The sequence below is a fragment of the Bemisia tabaci genome, chromosome 3 (assembly GCF_918797505.1).
Source record: "Bemisia tabaci chromosome 3, PGI_BMITA_v3".
NCBI lineage: Eukaryota > Metazoa > Arthropoda > Insecta > Hemiptera > Aleyrodidae > Bemisia > Bemisia tabaci.
The window spans coordinates 42,207,889-42,219,931 of NC_092795.1; the positions used below are offsets into that span (position 1 = coordinate 42,207,889).

The 12,043-nt window shown below is 38.4% G+C and overlaps 1 protein-coding gene across 1 annotated transcript in view; it reads left to right on the forward strand.

Annotated features, from left to right (window-relative positions):
* Positions 1–1,107: 1,107 nt before the first annotated feature.
* The window catches only part of LOC109037612 (uncharacterized), a 144,884-nt gene continuing 133,948 nt past the window's right edge, over positions 1,108–12,043 (forward strand). The window contains exon 1 of the mRNA XM_019052374.2: positions 1,108–2,308. The gene's annotated coding sequence lies outside the window, so the exon portion shown is untranslated. The remainder of the gene's footprint in view (positions 2,309–12,043) is intronic.

Here is a 12,043-nt window from a genome sequence, read left to right on the forward strand (position 1 = left end):
GTATTTTTGACGCAATTCAAGCATATTTTCCCTTGAAATTTTCTGATACTATAGATTAAATTGCGTACAATTTCCGTTTTTTCACTCAAAAAAGTCTTGAAAAAAGAGCCTCAGTACCTTTTTTTTTCGTAGAAAGAATCAAATGTAGGCAGAAACTTCATGAGTGAGCCATGCACGTAATTCCGTGTTTTTGTAATTTTACCTTCGTTCCGCTTTCCTTCGTCTTCCCACAGCTGGGTTGATTCAGCTCATTTTCATGTATTTTCGGATTAAGTTCTCGATCATGATTAGTTTCCGACATTTAAGACTGCATTATTTTTCTCAACCTGAACCAGATTCTTTCGCATAGCTATTATCATTAATTAGGGTTGCCACAGTCAGGGAAAACCGGGAAATGTCATGGAAAATAACGAAAGTGTCAGGGAAAATGACGAAAATGTCCGGGAAAATTTGTTAAATAACCTTCATTTGCTTTCTAGAATGGGTTTGAGATTTCGCACAACAAATTTTACCTGAAAACTATTTTCAATTATGTCTTCTTAACCATCCGTCACATCTTCAAGTGCCAGGGAATTCAACCAAAATGTGTCAGGGCATAGAGAAAAAAAGGAGGTGTTTGCATCTTGAGGTTTGTTTACCCTGTGACTTAGGTCGGTACAACCTGGCGAGCGAAATCCGGAATTCGAAGTATGAAGTACGGACCATAATGTCCCATTTTTTTGCTTGAATCAACTCATGATATAATTTCAAGCTCTTTTTAAGAATGACTTTCTTCCATAAATTACACCATTTCTAAGAAAATCGATGATAAAGGTCGCTGTACCGGCCTGCGTCATCAAACAAATTCCAAGATGCCCGAAATGCAAACACCTTTTTTTTCTCTATGGTGTCAGGGAAATCAGGGAAATGTCAGGGAATTTCTTTTCCTAAATTCCGTGGCAACCCTGAAAGTTCCACCGGCCGACCAACAACAAGCCGAACGGTACGTGCATGGCAGCGACTGGAGCGAGAGGTCGTCGTCCGTTTTGGGGTTCGATTTTTGGCCCCCGTCAAAGGAAGGGGGGCGGTGGGCGGGAGGGCAAGGAGGAGGGTGTTCGGGGGCTCGGCCCCTCGTCGCGGCGACAAATCAGCGGCGCGCGAGGCGAGGACCAAACGGTGGCGTCGGGACGCCGGCCGCGAAACCGGTTCCGATGCAATCGGCGAAGATCCGACTCGGTCGGTCAGTCGCCACTCGGTTCCGCCGCCGAGAAGAGGAAGAGCGAGGAGCGTGTCGCCAAAAGACGCAACCGGTTCCGCGTCGATTCGCCGGCCCCACCCCCGTGCGCCCCCCGCAAGTGCCGAACCCATGCCCCGCCAATGCAGAGCCCGTCTTTGCATCCCCCAAGTGCCAAAAATATTTTGAGGTCTTTCGCCGTTCCTGGCGCCATCGATACGTATTCGGTCGAATCCTCTCAGAGAACTGCTCAATTTGTTCCTGATCGGGGTCTTTTCCTGAAAATTTCCGACCGGAAAATAGCTGCTCAAAAATTCAACTGCTCAATTACTTTTAACACCGTTGCCTTTTTCTTATTAGTTCTCTTGATTTAAATTTGAATCTACCGTTTTCCAAATCCGGAATAAATTGAATAGTAAACTTTTTTCACGCTCACTTGGAATTTAGCGCGACCTATCTTGCTTTTTAAATACTATCGATCATGGTAGTACTGCGTTTATCAGTCGCGGGAACACTACGCTAGATGTAAATTATTTAATTATTTCGTTACGCTTGCCATATTTTAAAGGAAACGTCAAATAGTCAAAATTCATCCTTATTTTTTGCATTTTTAATTTATTGCTGTATAATAAGTTACTTGCTTCTCTCGTCGTTTTCGTGCCAATGAGCATCCATCTATGAAACTTTTGTTTTTAATTTTAAAAAAACTAAGTGCCCGAAATTCAAGGTGAATTTTCTACCCTCTTCTCTCAGTTGTAATTAGAACATTTCGTGGGGTGAGTGACATTTACCTATAAAAGTTGGCTCTTTTTTGACTCGAGATTGTGGAGAACTTTCCCACTTAATATCATTTCTGCATAATTAGAATTACGTCATATCGAGACAATTTGTCGTCTTTGCTCAGTTATTTTAAAGTGCGAATTTTTACTCTCTCAAATTCGAAGTGCCTTGGTGTGAAAAAAACAAACCGAATGAAATTGTGCGCTGTCGTGATGTGTGGGTCGTGAAGACACTCAAACATGGAATATTCGTCTCACCTGAAAATTTGATCATCGTGAAGTGTGCCTTTAAGGATTAGCTCTCAATTCTCCGCATGTAAGTAACCTAACTGCACCATAGTTGCATTTTTAAACATTATCACTCACAAAATTCAATTACCTGAATCGAAACACCCTTGTCATCGTCAGCTTTGAAAAATGCGCCGTAATCATCCTGACATTGATTGAACATCTTTCAAATGACATTTCTTATTCTTAAAAAAAAAAAAAAAAAACAAAGTCGATGTCGTTGACAATACTATTCCGCGGAGTCGGTGCCCAGTGACACTTGCGAAAAGACAGTGATCTCTCGTTTTCTAATACTTTGTTTCATTTTTTCTCAGATCAGTTCCCTTTACGGAACAAAACCACCCCATAAGTAATTTCTGCCTCTAATTTATTTCACCCTGGTTTACACTAACAGTAATTTTTCCTTAGAAACAATAATAAGCCGCATGCCTTAAAATTATAATCCTTCTCGATTATGTAGATGAAACACACACAAAACAGGTATACATGAAGAAAAACAGAGGTGAAGGTATTAGTTTTTGGAAGGAGTCTCGAGGCATTTTAAGTTCTGCCTACCCTCAGATGTGATAACCCGATGCAGAAAGCGTAAGTCCAATGGAAAAGGACAATTGATTCAAAAGAAGTGTCAAGGGTGCAAGTCTTGAGCGATGTTTTAAAGAGTTGTGTTGCTAGAGCAGCATCTGGCATCTTACGCGCAAGAAAATGAGCGCATCTTTCGTAAATGTATAGAGATTGTCAAACAAAATGAATACCCAAACTAAAAATGTTATTTTACGAGGATAAGCTAAGATGTTATAGTGTGTCACCAGCTTCCTTTTATTTACTTTAGGTACTATTTTAAATTTTTGAAGAAGCAACTGATTTCTATCTATTCATTGTCTGCATGTGGAAATTCTTGGAAAGCTTTTATCCTGCCGCGAAAGCTTTTGTTCTTTCGTTTCGAAAGTTTGGTCGTTAAAACTAACCAAGGGCGGGGAATTCAGGATCCTAACCAATCTTCCGCTCTAGGCCTTTTACTGCACAGTGGAATGGACTTATAGAAAAGGTCGGGTATGAAATTTTTGGCTAAAACTTCAAATTTTTATGTTTATTTTGTCACAAATTCAATTTCTCAGGATGGTTCTGAAAGGAAATTTCACAAAAAAAACCAATAGAGCCACTCTTAAACTTTTTAAAATGAGCTTTCAAAATTTCCAAATTTCGTCCGACTCCTCCTATTGACTCTCTTTAGTGTGTGCCGTATAGGGTAGTGTGTGATTTTTATTTTTTCGAATGCATGTGCGATCGCGAATTTGAAAGTTTATCAATACACGAATTTGCACCTAAAAAAACTCCAGTGTACAAATCGTAACTGGAACCCTTTGAGTACTAAAAAAGTGAGAAATTGAAACACATTAAAGTTTTCATTAAATTAGGTATCTACTAGATACTACTAGATACATCTACTTGTTTGGTATGGTCATGTCAATAGGATGACGGAAGAGAGGCTGCCAAAAAAGATGCTTGATTGGGTTCCTCCTGGGAGGAGGCGTAGGGGACGCCCAGTGAGAGGTTGGCGACAGGGGGTGTTAAGTGAGATGAGGGAGTGTCAACTCCCTGATAACCTGTGGGAAGACCGAGCTTTGTGGCGATTAGGTGTCGCAAAGCGCCAAAGAGCGCTATAACAGCGACTCGTATGTATGTATGTATCTACTAGAGTGTTATTTAAATCAAGAGTAACAAAGTAATTCGAGTTTTTTATTTCATTCATTTAAATTTTATCCAGAGCTTATTATAAAAGAACATTCATAAAATATTCGTTTCCAGTGGGTATAAATCCATAATTTTAAAGTATTTTACAATTATTTTTCTTTACACCGTCAATAAAATACCGTTATATGAGTGTCGGATATAGTCAAAAATTCCATTTGTAGCTTGTAATTTATTTTTACTTAAGGACGTCCAGACGGTGTGTTCGAGCAAATTCTGCATAATTGAATTTTAGTAAGATAAAATTTAAATGAAATTAGAGGATAACGGTCGTATTACAAAAAAAGCTTCAAATCAGAACTGAACACAAGGTTTTTCTTTTCTTTTTCTTTTTCTTTTTTTGTAGAATCGATCAATAAACTTTTTAATGTAATTTAGACTGTGTAGCTTAGCGTAAATTTGCGAATGAACGGTTTGCAGCCCCTATTGAAAAGTCCTTCAGAGGTTTTCGTAGACGCATTTTTCTGTAAAAACTATTTGCACGTGTTTTTGCTTAGTTTACCACAACTTATTTGAAGTTGCAGAATTTGAGTAGTACTACAATGTATATACGGCGTCTCTGCAAAGACTGTCTTAATTTATTAGGAGAGGGCACTTTTGCATTCGATAACACGTCAAGGTTGTTCATTGTCTTAGGTAGTTTCGACAATTAATATTTAAAGATTTTTATTTTTAACAACTACACGCAGTCAAAATATAAGTTAGATTCTCAAGGCATTCTTTTTTGGCGCGTATACGTAGTATACCGCCTTTGCGATCGTTTCGAACCCTGCTCGATACAATAACCGAGTCCTTAGTTCCTTACCGAAAAGTGACTACCGCGAACTTTTGAGATTTTCCAAAGCGTGTAAAAAGTTTATTTATCCATCAATAATTATGATTTAAAGTTGTTTCTCATTCTGGGGGTCGCTAGTTTATGTGCAGTGAATACCAAGAGTCTACGTTACTTGGTTTTTTTAAAAAAAGCCTAAGAATGCGACGCGCTGATTTAAAATATGCATATATAAGCAGAATCAAGCGAATTGATTCGAGGATGGCTGAGCAGGTCGGCACTCTCGGAATGAGAATCTAACTCCTCCGTTTTGTTCAAAACGTTGCTTTGACAGATCTGTAACCTCGGTTATACTTTTCAAAAGTTGGTACCCGTGCTCTGAAAAACCCAAATAAGCCAAGTTCGTGTAACTATGGTGTCATTGCCTCGACCGGGCTGTGCTGTGTTGCCAATTGTTGGAGGATAGGTTACTTGCCCGGTGGTGGCTACCGCCACTCATGATAGTGCAATCTGTGTAAGTGCAATCTGTGATGAGCCTCGAGACTCATTAGACCATTAGCTAAACGTGGCTCATACAGGAATCCACTTACCCCTCTCTTCCCCACGCTCCTGATCACTGCGTCGGCGTCTCGACGAACAATAGCTAATGACGGTCGCCAAGCGAGGCCGGGATCCTCAGCCCCTCGCCCAATTACTTACGCTTCATTAACCATTTCACCGTCACGCTAGGATTCGTCCAATTTTAAAAAAAAATTGTTTCGCGAGTTTTTAGCAATTTTTTCCTTACTTTCCGTTAAAACACGAATTAAAAGAGGTCTCATTCATAAAAATCGGCCAATTAGAAGAGAAGTTACAGTATTCGAAATCCGAAGAAATCAACAAAACTTCTCCAAACAAAAAATAAAATGAAGGGGGAAAAAAAGAAATGTATAAATTACAATTTAATATGATTGACCTCAGAATTTGACAAGCAATTCAATTATAAAAAGGAGAAAAAATTGAGTGAAATTACAAAAAATTAGCCTCTTGCAAGGGGCTTTCTTGTATGAGTTTTGACCTGAAGACAAGTAAATCCCGTTATATTATTAAAACGAAATTGACTCCATAGTTTAATGCCTTAGTTTCTTGAATACGATTATTTTAAGCACTCGAAAATTTATACCAGCAATTTTACCCATGGGGTGATTTCCTGAGAGCTGATAATATCACGAATTTCTCATAGAGCCCTTCAAAAATGGCTTGCTTTTTGGGCAGCCGATTCGGCCATCAAACCGGTGTTTAAATGGAAGCTGATAATAACACAAAGCTCTGAGAAAAATTTTGAGATGAGTATAGGAACGGTTTGTAAATTACGAGGAGAGGCGGGCATTCTGTTCAGCATATCGATACATAAGTATTTTCACACGTAGAATTTAATTTTCACGTCAGGGAGTCGACATATTTTGATTTTTTTTATTTTATACGGAAAATTTATGGTTTTTCGGGATTGAAATTACTTACAATTGTTTCATGAAAAATGAATGCACCCAAAATGACTATAGCATTTTGACTTTCACATACGTGCACTCACTAAATTGATTGGTAAATTCAAAGAGTGGGTACATCGACCTGGTATATCAAGTTTTCTGCGATTTTTTACGGCAAATCGGTAGATTTTCGGGATGTGGATTGCTTACTTTCAATTCATGAATGAATAAAGCATGGGCATGGTTGAGCTTCTTTGCATGAAAAGACGTTTAAAATAACAAAATCAAGACATATTTAAGACAATGGACCACTAGACAAGGTACGATTTTAGGCATTCTGATACATGTTTCTTGACCAGAATTTCACGTAAAACACGATTTGCGCAACGAAAATTACCGAAATCAACTCCTAACAAAGATTTTAACGTTTTTATTTCACATGGGTTACGAGGAATTTGAACTGCCCGCTCATAAGAAACTCAAAGCTCTTCATGAGTCAAATCGTGCACTACAACGGTTTCAGCAAGCTTCTCAATCGAGCAATGTTCATTTCACATCATGTGTTGTTCAAACTATAAACAACTTGCTACAGCTGAATCAAAGCGTCAAGATTGAGGTTGCCAGATTTTTATATTGCAGAAACTGTCATAATAACGTTTAGCGCGCGATGTGAGTCACGTAGAGCATTGAGTTTTCATGAGCGGGTGGTTTGAATTCATGTATCACGAATCATTAAATATCTACGTAAGGAGTTGATTTCGATAATTTTCGTTGTGCGCATCGTGTTCTACGAGAAATTTTGGTTGTAAAACATGTATCAGAACGCTAAAATTCGTACCTTGTCTACTGGTCCATTGCATTTATATCGAGTCAATTTCTTTTCAATAATATAACGGGATTTATAATACCGGTGATTTGGGTATTTTAGCCCCAAAATACCTTTAAATCGACTTTATCTTCTAGGAGTTCGACAGAATTTTTCCTTTCTTCGCTTAAATTTTTCCGTAGCACTTTTCTTCAAGAATCTGCAAAGATTTTGCTTGAGGCAGATCAAAAAACTTAAATTTGTTCGAATAGCTTTCTAGATTCACAATACACGGTCTCGTGAAGGTGCGTCGTTGACCTTGCAGTGTTGGATCGTGAATTCTCTTGTTGTGCTGCTTGCCTTTTTTGAAATCTCTGTAAATGAAAACTAAAGGGGTTGATATGTGCGAGTTAATGACGCGCCTTATCAACACATTGTGTTGGAGTTCACTGCTTGTTTTTCTTTCTTTTTTTCTCACAATATTTCAGTTTTCTTTTGAATGAAGTCTCTTTTTCTTCGGTGTGATAGATTGTTTGGACTTTCAATTTTATCGGCCTTTTTCTCCCCATACTTACGTGTTAACTTTTCGCTCTGTTCTCTTCTCTGTCTCTCTTTCCTTTTTGCCCTCTCATTTTTCGCAGGAGTTCTTCGAAGTGACTAGCACCAAAGCACCAACCTTTTTTTATCAACCAATAAATACGTTTAAAAAGTTAATGAAGGGAAGAAAATTTCTGTTATCGATTGTTTTCTACACCGCGCCGTGAAGCCCAGATTTTGCACGATGTACTCTAGGATTTTGCTGCAGTTAAATGTTGCACAAATGGTCCAAGTATTTTTACAAACTGGATTATGGGCGCCATGCAACGAAACATTTTCACGAAAAAAATTTCATCTAACATAAAGCAACCGCATGAATATGCGCATTTCGAGAAAAGTTCGACAATGGAAAATGTAGGCAATCGCAATTAAATCGCCAATGCAGAAAATGGGTGGCGCGCTATGTCAAGCAGGCTAAGATGTTTTTATGGGCCGTTTGGAGTTATTGATGCGTGGTCTGTGCAAGGAATTTGATTTCGGTCTGAATAGACATTGTTGGAGCATTTTCCCTGGCAATGATCGCATCATAGTTGCATAGTACAGGATCGCATTTTCTTCTCATTTACGTAACCAGAACGATTTTATATGCATAAACTTCGCTCGGAAAAGTTGCGCAAATTCTTGCGTATTTTTCTGACGAAGGCGGATGGATCATTTATTTTTCTTGGTGCGGGAATGTCAACGTCTCGATCTTCATTTCCCGCAGGCAAAACGTGGACTGTTGCTCTGTTTAATTACCTACCGCAAGTTCTAAGAATAGATGATCATTACAAACGAAGTGCTTTGAAGCACACAGCGATCGAATCGTTTGAAATTCCTCATATTTTTGAACTTTCGAAGAGGAGAATCCCAAGAAATTCATCTCTAATCGCCGTCAGTTTATCTTCAAGGAGCAGAATTTACATCTGAAAGAATTTTTCCTTTTAAAATGCACAAACAGAATCCCAATTATAATCAATTCAATTTTCTCCTGTTGTTTATTTTTTAAAAAAAAAAAATTAGGAAACACTTTTGCTCATAATTTTTAAAGAGCACCTTGACCTAAAAAAGACACACAAGAAGCTCAGTAATAAGTTCAGAGCACAGAAAAAAAGTATAGCTTTAACAGAAGTATGGTCAACTCTATCACGAGCATCTCGCGGAGGAAACAAAGCCAAGAAATTCCAAAAAATCTTCGAGTAGAGTCAAAAAATGTTTTGCCCTAATGACTATCAGTGCAAGACCGTGCCATATGCAGTTCTGGCCATTTTTCAGTGTTTTTTTTCTCTCTCTAACACAAGTCTACTTGCCTTTTGACACAATGATGCTGTACAGTGAAGATACTTACACGGATTGTATACCATTTTATCCGTACAAACAATACAAATTACCAAAGAAAAATTAGAGAGCATTCAGAAAAAGAAACCATCATGTTTTCCGTCGTTTTTAGAAATCGAGTCGGAAAGTTTAACGCTATCTTTTTTATTTGGTACGAAATAAACAAAATTTTGCTTTCCATCTACCCAAACAGGTGCTTCAAACTTATTTAAACTTAAATCATTGAATTTATGACTCAATGTATTTAAATGATAGTAACGAATATGACTACTTCCTTTCTACGTTTTTATGAATAAAAAGGAATCGTTTCACAAAAGGGAACTAACTCAGACCGGATCCCTTTAGTGATTTTCGTTTTCACTAGGCGGCGGCAAAGCGACGCGACGTGGCACCGATCGCGGAAAAGTGCCTTCAGTTACACAGCTATGCAAAATGTCCGACAGGGAAACACGAATAGTCGTATGTAGTATTGTTCTGTAATGAATACGTCGTCGCCTAACTCAAAATAATGACGATTTAACAACAATTAGTGAGTGACGTTAGCTCTCCTTTGGAAAATCCAAACGATCAAAGCGAATCACCTCCTGCGTAAATTCCAAATTTCGTATGAAATCGATTGTGTTTTAAGAAAAGACTTTTAATATGGTACATATTAAAGAGGGTTACCAGACCACTGCCCATCAGGCTCATTCAGATCAATTATTTACTCAGCAACCTTCAAAATCGATTTGATTTCCTTCTGCTACATGGATTTAAAATATATTGCATGATTCAGAAAATGTTAAGGTAGGTACCTGCTTTACCTACTGTACCTACCTTAAGTTTTGTCAAAATCATTTAATTTTTTTTTTTTTTTTTTTTGTGTATATTTTGTAATTTTTCTTGGGGTATATCTTTCATTCCCTTGGAAGGCCTACTCTCATGCAGCTTTATACTTTCGAAATTTACCTGAGGTTCGTCAAAATTAGTTTCTCGTGATTCGATGTGGAAATGCCTCCGTAAACCTCCGTTAATCACGACGTAAACCATACGGGGCTTTCTCGTGGGAAAGAAATGTCTAAAGAACGACCATAAATACGGGCTTGTAGCAGAACTGCATGACAGAAAGGTCCTCATTACATTAAGAGTCTTTGCAAGATAATATTCCCAAAGTTCAAAATTTTTAGCGTTCGATGATTATATAGTCGAAAAATGCGTATCTCCATTGTGACGTTCACAATTATCCCATTATTTTTTACTTTTTTATTTTTTAAAGAGAACAAATCAAAATACCTCTTCAATTTTTTAATGAGAAAACAAAGTTCATAGAAAATTTCATTTAACAATTTTAACTGGTTTCTTTGGGGAAAAAAGGGGCAAAAAGAGAAAAAAACAGGGGGTAAAGAGCATGAAAAAACACAAAAATAATCAAAACAAATGCAGCGAATTGCATCCTCATTTTGGACCAACATGGAAAATTTTGATGTTTGTTCCGTCCTATCATAAACTTTGAGGGGTGCTTCTGTGGTGAAATTTTACTTGAAAACGAATTGAGCTACTTTTAAACACCTACGTTGTGTATTCGTCCAAATGTAAGCCTTGAAGATTCCCGCGTCATGCCTGTCTTCTACCATTAATGGTGAACATTACGATTGGGAGTACGACCGATTTGTGACCGAAGTTCGATTGAAACTCCAATAGCTCGAAACTTTCCTGCTAAAAAACTAAAGTATTCATCGACCTACTGTGCGTTAAGTGTAGCCAAATTCATGGACGATCGAAATTTCCAGCCGCATACCTTGTGAGTGTATTCGCTGTTCGGGATCAGGTGGATTCGCGTGGCGAACCTCGTGATTTGGTTCACGCAACGCATCCCTCCTCAACCCCTCCCACCCCCACTCCATGGTGTCCTCTCCCGAGGCGAAAATTTAATTTCAGACCGGTCGACGTTCTAATTGATTTCGAGCAAATTTTCGCCGCGGTCCGGACACGCAGCGGAACGAGCGGCCGCGAATCCTTCGATGATGCGGCCATGCTAAGAAAAAACGCCGTATAAACCTCTAGACGTTGCCAAATCTCTCCTGAGATCAATCAAATTCCCTTGCGAATTACTGTCTTATTTTTCTTTGATACTTTTTTACAGAATGTTTTTCTCCGTTTAATCCGTGGGATTTGACAGTTTCAAAGAAAAATATTCCCCACTGTCCTCAGAAATTAATATTTTTGAAGAAGAAATTTAACAATCGAATTTTTTCCTTAGCGCTGCCAAGTAGCGGTCGAGAGGTTCATCCCGTACTGCCGGGCTAAGAAAGGACGCCGTATGATCCTCCAGACATTGCCATGCTGCCTTCGGCAAAGAACGAATTTTCTGGGAAAATTGTGAATATTTTCCATCAAATTTAAAACAATTTTGTTCACAGTTTAATCTAAAATATCTTAATTTCTCAAAGAAAAATATTCATAACTTTCCAAAATAATACATGTTTTTTCCGCGGAGATGTGGCAACTCTCGAATGTTCATACGGCGTTCTTCCCAAGCTCTGCAGCGTAGCATCCTTGCTCATTTCCATAAACAAAAGAGCTGCTCGATATCCAGTTCCTCGGTGAACATCCTATGGAAAATATATGACAGATTTGCCGACCGTTGTGTGTATAGAGCCCGATCTGTTATTGGTACTGATGGGTTCTAAGGCTTTGAAAGGCAAAAGGTAATAAGTTGAGGGTGAATTTGCTGCGGTGCGGTAGAAAGAATTGAACTATAGGTACTTTTCGCAATGAGGAACCATTATTTCTGTCTGGCTTATGCATAAATGTATCTACCTGCATGTTGGCATACATATTGCCTCTAAAATACTTGAGCCACAAAAAAAGGGTTCCGTTATGCAAAATGTGGTCCTATCCTTCTCCTACAATGATTAGAAAGAAAAACTTTCGTACACCTCAGATTTATGAGATCTGAGATCAAATTGTTGACGTTCAAATTACAGACTCATGGATCTGTCTAATGTATAACAGGAGTGTCCCCGAGATCTCAAAAACTGAAATAATCTTTTGCTCGCACGTAAAATTGACACCGGC